This window comes from Mesoplodon bidens (assembly GCF_964165515.1).
Source record: "Mesoplodon bidens genome assembly, chromosome: 10".
Lineage (NCBI taxonomy): Eukaryota > Metazoa > Chordata > Mammalia > Artiodactyla > Ziphiidae > Mesoplodon > Mesoplodon bidens.
This window is the reverse complement of record NC_138172.1, coordinates 19,978,234-19,989,723: the sequence shown is the minus strand read 5'-3', so window position 1 is coordinate 19,989,723 and position 11,490 is coordinate 19,978,234.

Below are 11,490 nucleotides of genomic sequence, written 5' to 3'. Positions count from 1 at the left end.
TTTAGCAACATGCTACAAATTTTGATGTCTTTTATTCTCATTTTCATTCAGTTCATATACTTTCTAATTTCTTTTTTGATTTCTTTTTTGACCCATAGGTTATTTATAATGGGGTTATTTAATTGCCAAAATTATGGGTATTTTCCAGAAATTTACTCTTATTTCTGTTTTAATTATATTGGTCAGAGAACATACTTTGTATGACTTGAATCCTTAAAATTTATTGAGACTTGTTTAGGATCCAGAATATGGTCAATTTGGGTAAACGTTCTGTGCGCACTTGAAAAGAATATACATTGTCTTTTTGGGTAGGATATGCCAAAGATAGCAATTACATCAAGATAGCTAATTGTGTTGTAGAAATCTTCTATATTCTTACTAATTTTCTGTGTACTTGTTAGTCAGTTATTGAAAGAGGTATTAAAATCTCACATTATAGTTTCAAATTTTTCTATTTCACCCTGTGGCTCTATCCACTTTGGCTTTGTATATATATATATATATATATATATATATTTTTTTTTTTTTTTTTTTTTTTTTTTTTGTGGTATGCGTGCCTCTCACTGCTGTGGCCTCTCCCGTTGCGGAGCACAGGCTCCGGACGCGCAGGCTCAGCGGCCACGGCTCATGGGCCCAGCCGTTCCACGGTATGTGGGATCTTCCTGGACCGGGGCACAAACCCGTAGCCCCTGCAGCAGCAGGCGGACTCTCAACCACTGCACCACCAGGGAAAGCCCGGCTTTGTATATTTTTAAGTTCTGTTATTAGGTGCATAAAAATTTAAGATTTTTATGACTTCTTAATGAGTATCATTATGATTTTTAATCCCACTAATATTTTTTGCTATGATATCTGCATTACATACCTATTTTAGCTTTCTTTTTTATATGGTATATCTTTTATTTCCATAGCTTTCTTTTAAATATGTTATATCATTTCCCACGCATTTAAACCTGTTTGTATTTTCATATTTAAACTGTATTTCTTATAGGCAGCATTTGGTTGGCATTGCTTTTGTTTTCCAACTTGATAATCTTCTTCCTTTTCATTGCAGTATTCAGACCATTTGCATTTGACATCATTAATGATATGGTTAGATGTAAGTTCATCATCTTGGGATTTGTCTTCTACTTGTGCCATCTGTTCTTTGTTTTCCTTCCCCTCCCCTTTTTTTTCTGCCTTCTTTTGGATTGAGTAGTTATGATTCCCTTCTATCTTCTTCGTTGGCTTATTAGCTGTAAGTCTTTAATATTTATTTTAGTCATTACCTTAGAATTTATATGTGTTTAAATCATCAGCCCATCTTCAGGTGATGTTATACCAGTTCACATAATAATCATGAAATAGTGTACTTGCAGTTATTCTCTTCTATCCTTTGTACAATTGCGTAAAACATTCACTTTTATATATGTTATAAACCTCAAAATACATTCTTATTTTTGTTTAATTCATCAGTTCCTTTTTTTTTAAGTTTTTTTTTTTTTTTTTAGTTTTTGGCTGCGTTGGGTCTTCGTTGCTGTGCGGGGGCTTTCTCTAGTTGTGGAGAGCAGTGGCCAGCTACTCTTCATTGTGGTGTGCAGGCTTTTCATTGAGGTGGCTTCTCTTGCTGTGGAACACAGGCTTCAGTAGTTGTGGCACGTGGGCTCAATAGTTGTGGCTCGCGGGCTCTAGGGTGCAGGCTCAGTAGTTGTGGCACATGGGCTTAGTTGCTCCGCAGCATGTGGGATCTTCCTGGACAGTGATCAAACCTGTGTCCCCTGCATTGGCAGGCAGATTCTTAACCACTGCGCCACCAGGAAAGTCCCCGTCAGTTCTTTTGTAAAGTCATTTAAATTGAAAAATTGTATGTGTTTAGTGATACAATTACCATTTTTGGCACCTTTAATTCCTTTGTAAAGACCTATATGTCCATCTTTTGTCACTTTATTTCTATTTGAAGGACTTTCTTTACATGTCTTGTAGTGCAGGTTTGCTGGTAATGAATTCTTTCAGCTTTTGTCTAGGTGGAAAAGTCTGTATTTCATATTCTGTTTAAAAAGAATTTTTTTTTCCTGGATTTAGATTGCTGTGTTGATGGTTCGTTTCATTGTATTAAAGACGTTGCTCCACTGTCTTGTCACTGGTGTTGCTTCTGATGATAAATCTGCAGTCATTCTTTGTTCCTCTATAAAATGTGCGGGTTTAGCTATGGCAGTTTTTAAGATTTTCTTTACCACTGTTTTTGCGCAATTTGAATATAATGTGCTGTGGTGTAGTTTTCTTCATGCTTCTAATACTTGGGATTCATTGAGCTTCTTGGACTGTGGGTTTAGAGCTTTTAGCAAATTTGGGGTGAAAATCAGTCATTATTTTTTCAAATATTTTAATGTCCTACTCCCTACTTTGGGGATTCCAGTTAGATGTATATTATCTTGCTTGAAGTTGTCCCCTAGTGCACTGATGCTCTTTTTTTTTTTCCTATTCCTTGCTTCCTTCCTTCCTTCTCTTCCTTCCATTCTTCCTTTCTTTCATTCTTTTTTCCCCTTCTTTTAACTTTTTATCTTTTATTCATTCCCTCTTCTCTTTTTCACTTTGGATAGTTTTTATTGCTGTTACCTCAAGTTCACTTTTCTTTTCTTCTATGATGTCTAAACTGCCATTAATCCCATCCACTGTATTTTTCATCTCAGGCATTGTAGTTTTCATTTCTAGAAGTTCAAGTCAGGTCTTTTTTTAATATCTTCTATGCCTCCATTTAACTTTTAAAGGTATGGAATACAGTTACAACACTATTTTAATATCCTTGTCTGCTACTTCAGATATCTTTGGTAGCTCTGGGACAGTTTCGATTCTTTTTTTTTTTCTTTTTCCTTCTTATATAGGTCATATTTTTCTGTTTCCTATCATGTTTGGTATTTTTTTTTTTTTTTTTTTTTGGCTGCATTGGGTCTTCACTGCTGTGCACGGGCTTTTTCTAGCTGCGGCCAGCAGGGGTTATTCTTTGTTGCGGTGCACGGGCTTCTTATTGTGGTGGCTTCTCCTGTTGCTGAGCATGGGCTCTAGGTGCACGGGCTTCAGTAGTTGCAGCACACGGGCTCAGTAGTTGCAGCACATGGGCCCTAGAGCTCGCAGGCTTCAGTAGTTGCAGCGTGTGGGCTCACTAGTTGTGGCACATGGGCTCTAGGGTACGCAGGCTTCAGTAGTTGTGGCACGCAGGCTCAGTAGTTGTAAGACATGGGCCTAGTTGATGCTCGGCATGTGGGATCTTCCTGAACCAGGGATCAAACCTGTGTCCTCTGCATTGGCAGGTGGATTCTTAATGACTGCGCCACCAGGGAAGTCCCCATGTTTGGTCATTTTTGATTGGATGCTAGTTGTGAATTTTACCTTGTTGGGAGCTAGATACTTTTTTTATTCCTACCAATATTCTTGAGATTTGTTCTGGGATGCAGTTAAGTTACTTGGAAATAGTTTGCTCCTTGGATTTGCTAGTCTGGATTTCAGGATTTCCTAGGCAGTGCCTGAGCAATATTTACTCTAAGGTAATTAATCCTCACCACTGAGGCCGGACCCTTCTAAGTACGCTAATCAGTCAGTGCCTTCTGAATCTTGAAGTTTTTCCATTCTGGCTGATTGTAATAGTCACTGTTGCCAGCACTGTGTGAGGGCTGGCTACTGTTGTCTTTAATACACCAACCTCTGCCTGTACTTCCACTCCCTCTACTTCAGGCTGCAAACTGCTTCCGGCTGCAAACTCTGCAGTCTGGAGTTATCATGGGCCTCATCTTATTTGTTTCCCATTTCTTAAGGATCACTGTACTTTGTTATCTGCTATCCTGTGTCTCAAAAACTGGTTTGTTTGTTTTTGTAGGGGTTTTTTGTGTTGGGGGTGGGGGGGGTGCACGGGAATTGTTTGCTTTTTGCTTAAGTAGGAAGGTAAATCAACTCCTTGTCATTTCATCCCAGCTGAAGCAGTAGAAGTGTTCAACTTCTTGAAATAATTTGTAATGCTTCTTTACTTACCATCAAGTGTTTTAAAGCTGTATATTTTCATCTAGAAGCTACTTTAGTACTTTTACAGTGATTTATTTTTATTATAATTTTTTTGATTTTGATTTTCACTTAAGTCAGGGTTACTTTGTTTTTAGACATGTGGAATGTTTAAGCTATTATGTAAGAGAATGTAATTTTTCAGATTGATTCTTTTGCATTTTCAGGCTTCTTTTGTGAATTAGTTCAAGGCGAATTTGGGGAATATTATGTGTATGACTAAAATAAAAATAATGTATACTTTTTACATTATTTTATAAAAAGAATGTATAGTTTTTGTTTGATATATTGTTCTCTTCACATACACTTACCCCTACTAGTTTGAGCCTACAAATCAATTTATTCAAATGTTCCATATTTGTGCTCTTCATTTTCTGATTGGTCCAACACATTCTGAGAGGAATTTGTTAAATCTTTTATCTACAATTTTTTACTTGCTTATTACTTCCTGTAACAAACTCTTACTGCTGCCGAGTACATTTTGAGGCTATATTATTAGTCACATGTTAAGTGTTTATTATCACTGTCTTTTTTTATTTCTTATTCCTTTGAAAGGCTTATAATTTATGTCTTTGTCCAACGTGATATCTTTTTCCAAAAAGTGCTTTCTTTGCTGTTCTTATGAAATAGTTGCCACTATTTTCTTTGGTTCATATTTTCTTGGTCTTCCTTATTCACTGCTTTATTTTTAAACTCTGTACCCTTTTGTTTAAGTGTGCTTCTTGTAGAAAAAAAAATTACTAGTGCTTATATTTTTAATGTAACATCAGAGTCTTTATATTTTAATTTTTGAATTTAACATGTTTATATTTACTGTAAAACCATTGTATTAAAATTTATTTTAGCTATCATGTTTTCTGTTTCCTATATGTTACACTTTCCATCTTTCCCTTGCCCTCTACTGCTAGTTCTTATTAAAATAGGGACAACACATCAGGATATCCATGCTTCCCTATATATTTCTTAAACTTACAAAAAGCAATTTATTCCCTTTGAAAAAGACAACTCCTCTAGTTTTCTCTCCCCTTCCTCTTGTTATATTCTCAGATCTGAGCCCACACATCAACAACTCTATGTTGGTATGAACTAGAATTTAGGTTTGGATTATTAAGAATGTGTATTGTTTTTGTCCTTGCTTTTGTACAAGGCAAAGCAAGCTTTGCTATGCTATCATTATCATATATAATATTCCTCTAGGACTTTCCTTTTTACTGGAGTACTGCCCCCAGGAGTGTTATCTAAAAGGTTTATGCTGAAAATTTACTTTTGATTTCATATATAAATGACAGCTATCTGTCTTGAATAGTAAATGTATTACTGATGTGACTAATTTTTCTCTCTAAGCTCATGCACCCTGTGGGTGTCAACTAACATGTCTAGCAAAGTGGATTCTAAGGAGAAGCTAAAGTCCAAACCCTGGGGGAAGAGAGGGATGTTTGATCCTCTAGCATTATAGTCTGGATTTGGCCCTATCATTTTTTCACTTCTTTACAAGCTGAATCTGACCCTCATGGAATTTGCTTGTGCTTCCACCTTGGACACTGCTGTTTTCCAAGAGCAGACTCCCTCTGTTGGAGTTTTTTTATACTTCAGGGTATGGAGAAAGAGACGAGGCAGATAAGAGAATGCTCAGGGGAAGTTGTCTCTGCCAATGTACCTCTGTTACCTGTTCTTTACCCTACCTGGGTTCCAGCACTATTACCTTATTAACCTCACCCCTCAGTTTCTAGGCTCGTATCCACTCCTGAGGCCCTCTGGAAGGGAGGTCCCAGAAACACTTTGCATGTTTCTCCTACCACTCTAAACACCAGGACTTTCAAAGGCTTTTCTCAGGCTATTTGCCTACCACCTCACTTTCCCATAGTTAGGTCCTGGTCAGCCCTTCTTGGCTATGGGGTTTTTTTGTTTGTTTGTTTGTTTGTCTCTGAGTTAACCCTGGGAAACCTAGCTTAGGTCCTTTCACTTTTGGAACCCTTATAGCCTTACTTGGGATCTCTGACATTACCCTGGCAGGGACACTGTATTGGGTACTTCTCAGACCCAAGCATCTAAGTTTTGGTTCTCTCTGCTCCAAATTTGTCTTTCTACTTGCTGGTCAACTTTGGTTCTTTCTGCTTGGAGACACTGCTCTTACATCCTGCTAACCTACTCAGAAGTTCATAGAATAAATTCCACAGGGGGTTTTGAGATGCCATGCACAACTCTTCCTTTTCCCTAACAGAGTCTAAACTGAGAATCTTCAAGTCAAGCTCCTGAGGCACAAATTGATTGTTTTTAGAATTCCAGATGAAATACACCAGTCTCAAACTGAGATTCTTATTCTTATTCTTAACTAACTCAACCTGAGATTCTTATTCTTAACTAAAAAGTTAAAATATGTATTAATTTAAAAAGATGTCAGCTTTGGAAAATATACCCAGGGGAGTCAACTTTTTTTTTTTTGTCCCGCCATTGCCATTGTTTCCTTTTTCTCCAGTGCTGATTGTGTTGTTTATTTATTAGGGATGCCTGAGATTTCTCCGTGAACAAGAGTAACTGAGGTCCACAGTGCGGTCAGATGCCTTTTCCCTAAGCCAGCTCAGCACATGCCTTTCTTGAGGTGAAGCCATCAAAGACGGTGAGTGGGGTTGCCCTGGAGGAGACCCACCAAAATCAAATTTCTTCTCGACATAATCCATAGTGCATAAAAATTAATCAAGTCCTACCATGACTTGCTTTATTCATAATACTTAATGGTCATGTAATAGGAGGTTTTATTCAGCAGTTAAAGTTCATAAGTGTGGGTTTTACATGGAGATAGGTATTATGCTGATGGTTTAATTACACACCTTTTTGCACACCAAAGGAAATGGGTTATGCAGGTTTTGTAATTAAGGAAGGACTTCTGAGAGAGAATGAACCTAAGGTGAACTGATCTTTCTGAAAATGTTTAGTTTTAAATTAGTGACTCTTTAAAAATGTGCAACCCAGGGGCTTCCCTGGTGGCGCAGTGGTTGAGAGTCCGCCTGCTGATGCAGGGTACACGGGTCCGTGCCCCCGTCTGGGAAGATCCCACATGCCGCGGAGTGGCTGGGCCCGTGAGCCATGGCCACTGAGCCTGCACATCCGGAGCCTGTACTCCGCAATGGGAGAGGCCACAGCAGTGGCCTTTTTTCGCATATCGCAAAAAAAAAAAAAAAAAAAGTGCAACCCAGGAGCTACTTGAGGTTAGAAGTTGCTTATATATACACAACATGCTCTTTCTCTCCCCACCCCACCACCACACACAAATTTCTAAGTCTCATCTACAAACTACAAATTTTATTTTATGAACTTAATTTAGCACTAAGTAATTACTGCATCTCCTTTGCTTTAAGGCTAGCATAGGGGACTTCCCCACCCCCACCCCGAGGACATCAATTTTAAGTTCATTAAGTAAGTCACCTGATATTGGGCCACAAATAATTCTGCTGGATCTTCCAGTTCTTGATTTCCTTGAATTGAAACTTTTCAGTTTCTCCAAATTAGATTCTGTTTTCACAGGACCAGGATTTTCTACGTTCCCTGTGTTACTGAAAGCAAAATATCATTTACACTTTCCTGACCCATCACACACCCGTGCACGTATCCAGCTCCATCCACTTCCCTAACTCCAGACTCCTTTAATCAGCTGCCTACTCTACATCTCAAGTTGGGTGGTCAGCAAACCTGTTTGGGTTTAAAAGTGTCAGTCAATCTCCTGATATTACCTTGTACCTGTTCCTGTTGAAGTCTTCCCAGTTTGGTCAATGGCAACTCTGTTCTTTCAGTTTATCGTGCCAGAACACCTTGGAGTCTTCACTGACCCTTCTCCTTTCTCATGTTGGGCCATAGTCAGCGGCAAATTCCGTTGGCTCTGTTTTCAAAATATAACTCCTCCTCACTGTCTTTCCCGCTGCCCCCTTAGTTCTAGCCACTGTAGTCTCTCTTCCATCCAGTGCCTCTGCTTCCATACTTGGTTCCCTCCATTCACAGCATAGCAGCCAGAGGAATCCTGTTAAAATCCAAGTCAGTGGATGTTATGCTTGTGCTCGTAACCTCCAATGGCTTCCATCTCACGAACAAGAAAAGCACATGTCCTCACAGTGAGGTCACTGATGCGTAACACCATCTGCTCCATTACCTTTCGGTCCTTGTCTCCTACCACCTCTTCCCCACTCTTTTTCTTCTAGACACAGAGCCTTTGCCTTCTCTGTTCCCTCTTCATAGAACACTCTTCTCTCAGATATCTAGCCACCTTGCTCCCTTCAGATCTTTATTTAAATAGCACCTTATGATGGAGGGCTTTACTATGGCAACCAGCCTACCAGCCCTCTTCTAGGCACTTTCTATCCCCCTCCCCTGCTCTTTTTCTCCCGACTACCTATCACTATCTAACCTGCTGTTATCTGTTTCCCCTTTCTAGAGAGGAAGTAAAAGGAGGCAGGGATTATTTTCTGCTTTGTTTACTACTGAACCCCCAGAAAGTAAAAAGGTGTCTGACACACAGTAGGCACTCAGTATAACGGTTTGTTAGATGAATGATCCATCTCTAAGGTGTAACTAGATAATAAGGAACTTGAGGGCTGGGGATTATGTCTTTCAGTGGTGAAGGCTCAACACCATACATAGCACTAGTGGGGCTAGTGGACAATTGTTTTAGGCTCCCTGGCATCACTGGTATTTTTTAGAAGGAACAGTTTTACCCTATTCAGTATGGTTCTAATGAGTGTGGTAAATATTCCCCACAGGCATGGCCAGTTAGAGGATGTCTCTCCTGCTGTTGGTTATTATGGTTGGCTGGGAGAGGAGGGGAAGACCCAGGCTGGGCTATAGTCCTCCCTTAGACATCTCTGATGGTGAAGACAGGGGACCCTGACTCCAGACTCACAGATACGGCACTGCCTGTGGTCTCCTTCTTTACCGCACAGAGGAAGCCAGGGGCGATATTCAAAATAGTCAGCAGCTGGTATAGCATAGACAGCATCAATCAGAATTTGGACACTGGGTAAAAACAGTGACACTATCATATGGCTGTGTGCCAGCTGAGTTTCAGAAGTGGAAACCCACCTGTGGTTGGATAGAGTGAGTTTCATCCACCAAGAGATGGAGTGTTTGGGGTAGGATGGAGGGTGGAAGAGAAGACTTATTATTTAGTAGGTGGGGAAGGAAACACAGACACATCAAATATGTGCCACTCTTTGAGTCCGTTGTCTGTAGGTCTTGCCTTGCTCTGTTCTTTAGCATCTTTTATATTCTTAATTACTGCTTATTTGAGACTCTGAAGACATTTTTTGCAAAATCACCACTTTTGGAGAGGTAAACTCAAGCATTAGTGACCCCTCTCTCTGTTTAGCTGTGAGTCTGTATTTGAGTCTGTGTTCAGTCAAGCCTGAAGACAAATTCCCTCTGATCAAGAAATGAGAGAAACAGTATAAAATGCAGCCAAGTTTTCCCCCCAATGATCAGCTATCCCTTTTTAGCATCTTGGATGATGCTGGATTTGGTGTGAGCACATTTCGCCTCTCTTCCAGCTCTGAAGAGGTGCTGCTTTTCTCCCTAGTACCACTGTGTTTTAGAGTTGTAACTTTAATGCACAGTGACAGGAGAAGGATCAAATAGAACATGTATTTGGCATGTCACATGACTTTTTCTTATGAAGCCATGATTATGAGTGGTCTAGCCTGGGCTTCTGTCTTAAACATCGTCTAACCTGTGCTCTCCCTTACTTTTGGAGCTCCAGACATACAGACCTCCTTTGAGATCCTTGAACTTGGAATATTCTTTTCTGTAGCAGGGCCTTGATGCATATTGTTTCCTTTGTGAATTGCCTCCTGCCTCACAGTATAGTCATTAGGACTATTTGATTACAAAAGAAAGAGAGCCACCTCAAACCGGCCTATGCAAGAGAATTTATTGACTCACATAATTGAAAGCCAGGAGTATACCTCTAGCTTCAGGCATGGCTGCATCCAGGAGCTCAAATGATGTGATCAGTATATCTGTATTGTTCCCAGTGTCGGTTTCAGTCTCCCCTCCCCTCCTGGCTTCCTGTCTTGGTCTCAGCTCTTAGTCTTAAAAAACAAAAAAAAAAAAACTTTATTCAAGTATAGTTGATTTACAATGTTGTGTTAATTTCTGCTGTACAAAGTGCAAAGTGATTCAGTTATACATATATATATATATATATACATATATATACACAGTCTTTTTCATATTCTTTCCCATTATGGTTCATCAGAGGATATTGAATATAGTTCCCTGTGCCGTACAGTAGGACCTTGTTATTTATCCATTGTCTATACAATAGTTTGCATCTGCTAATCCCAACCTCCCAGTCCTCCCCTCCCCACCCCCATCCCCTTGGCAACCACAAGTCTGATCTCTATGTAGGACACCCTGCATTCAGTCGGTCACTAAATCCTACCCAGTTGATCTCCAGATGGCCTCCTGGGTCCCTCCCTCTCGTTATCCACATCGTCACTGTTCAGCTCATCCTTTCTGACTGACCTGCAATACAGTGGCCTCCTCCACAGCCCCTGGGCTCTCCCCTTGGCTCTTCCAAAGTTGACTTATGGTATCCCACTGCCTGCCTGACTGCTCTACTGCTTACATAGCCACGGTATCAGCTCTTAGTCTTGTTCTGGGCTTCTACCACTGTCTCTTTCTCTTCTGTCTTTGTTTTCCTTTATTTCCTTTTACTTAGGTGGCTCCTTTCCGTGTTATAGCACAAGCAGCCAAGCATAGCTTGTAAGCTCATGGCCTGGCCAATCAACAGTTTCTTCAGGAAGAGTATTTCTCTCAACAGTTTTCCTGAAAGTCTTGGGATGAGCTCTGAGCAGGAAGGTAAAAGTCCTGCCTAAGTAACATGGACAGCGTGGGAGAGGGGTGGCTCCCCAAGGAATAAGGGCACTGTACTTGCAGGATAGAAACGACTGCTGGGAAACCAAGTCACTGGACGTCCACCTAGATGATCCTCGCTCACCTTTCAGGTCTTAACTCAGTCTTTTGTCTTTGCAGAGCTTTTTCTTGACCCCTCCCCTCAAGAGCATGTTTCTCTGTGTATGACACATCCTTGGAACACTTGGAAGTTTACATTCCAGTGTGAGGCTGAGTACAGCCTGGCTCCCAGCTAGAGTGCAAAATACAGGAGGACAGACACTGAGTCTGGTTTGCTCAACACTTTATCCCATTTCTTAGGAGCAAATTCCGTGGCTCACTCTTGACACACACATAGACACACATGAAATCTCGTTTCGTCATTATACCTATCTTGCCATGTGAGAATTTTTACTGAAGCTTAGAGACACTTGCCCAAATTTGCACAGTTATCCAGAGGCCAGGGCGATGGAAATCCCATTTATCTGGCTTCAGTCCTGGGCTCGTCTGCTTCTGCCCTTAGCCACTCTCATTGCCCACCAGGCACGTTCATGGTGGTCCCATAGGGAACAAGACAGAGAGAGC